Below are 1858 nucleotides of genomic sequence, written 5' to 3' on the forward strand. Positions count from 1 at the left end.
AGAGTGTTGAACATACCATGGACCACTAAGAAAACAAATTGGTCTGTCTTGGAGAGGGTGAAACCAAGTTTCTCCTTGGAGGCTAGGATTTTCAAGCTCTGTCTCATATACTTTGGGTACATATTATTGTTGTTGGTATGAGCTGTCGAGTTGCTGGGACTGACAGTGACACTAGGTATAATAACTCTGAATCCTGTTCTATCCTGAACCAATCTCATTGTCTCTGACACACCTACCCCTATTACCCCAGTCACTAAATCACTCCATCTCATCCCGTGTCTTCCTCTTTTTTGTCCCAAATCCTCCCAAGCATGATGTCCCTCTCCATGGACTGGTCCCTCCTTGCAACATACACATGGAGCTTCAAAAGGATGCTGCCAATCGGTCCAGTGGTAAGAATCTTTGTTTTATTGATGTTGAGCTTCAATCCATATTGAAGCCTTCAGTCCTTGACCTTCTGCAGTAAATTCCTCAAGCACTCCTTAGTTTCAACAAGTGAGGTTGTGTCATGTGTGTAACGAAGGTTGTTGAAGAGTCTTCCTCCAATCCTGATGCCACATTCCTCCTCATACAGCCAAGGCTCCTGGATGACCTGTTCCATATACAGATTGAAAAGGTATAGAGATAGGATTCATACTTGGTATACACCATTCCCAATTTTGAACGATGCAGTTTCTTTGCTTTGTTCTGACGATTGCCTGATGGCCCAAATTTAGGTTTCACATAAGCACAATCAGGTATTCTGGGATTCACATTTTTCTCAGTCAGCCACAGTTTGTTGCGATCCACACAGTCAAATGCCTTTGCATAGTCAATGAAAAACAGATATACATACCTCTGGTACTCCCTGCTTTCAGCCAAGATCCATCTAGCATTAGCTATAATATCCCTAGTACCATGACCTCTTCTAAACCCAATCTGCACTCTGGAAGTCCTCTATTGATGTGCTGTTTTAGTTTTTTTTGGATAATTTTCAGCAGAATCTTGCTTGCATGTAATATTAATGATATTGTTGGATGATTTCTGCACTCTTTCTGGTCACCTTTCTTTGGAATGGGAACATATATAGATCTCTTCTAGTCAGTTGTCCAGGTAGTTGTCCTCCACGTTTCTTGGCACAACTTAGTGAGCACCTCCAGGGCAGCATCTGCTTGTTGAAATATGTTAATTGGTATGCTATCAATATCTGGGGCCATGTTTTATGCCAATTCTTTGAGAGCAGCTTGAACTTCTTCCTTCACCACAAGCTGTTGCTCATACATTGTTTTATTAAATTTTTCGGTGTCTGCCAATTCCTCTTGGTACAATAACTCTGTATACTCTTTGCATCTTCTTTTAATGCTTCCTGGAAAATTTACTATTTTGCTCAAAGCATCCTTAAGTATTGCAACTCGAGACTTGAATTTGTTCTTCAATTCCTTCAGCTTAAGAAATGTGGAGAAAGTTAGCACCCTTTGATTTTCTGACTCCAGCTCTTTTCACATTTCATTATAATATTTTGTCTTCCTATGCTGCCCTTTGAAATCTTCTGTTCAGATCCTTAACTTCTTGATTTCGTCCCTTTGCTGTGGCTTCTTAGTGTTCTAGTGTAATATTCAGAATCGTCTTGACATCCATCTTGGTCTTTTCTTCCTGTTGTTGTTATTGTTACGTGCCGTCGAGTCATTTGCGACTCATAGCGACCCTATGTACAACAGTCCTAAATCCTGCTCTATCCTGTGCCAATCGCAATGCTTCAGACACACCCATCCCAATTACCCCAGTCACTGAATCAACCCACCTCACAGAGGGTCTTCACCTCTTGCACCATCCCTCCACCCTCCCAAGCATGTTGTCCCTCTCCAAGGACCTGTCTCTC

This window comes from Elephantulus edwardii, unplaced genomic scaffold, assembly GCF_000299155.1.
Source record: "Elephantulus edwardii isolate Elephantulus edwardi_28Jun2011 unplaced genomic scaffold, EleEdw1.0 scaffold00426, whole genome shotgun sequence".
NCBI classification, from domain to species: Eukaryota; Metazoa; Chordata; class Mammalia; order Macroscelidea; family Macroscelididae; genus Elephantulus; species Elephantulus edwardii.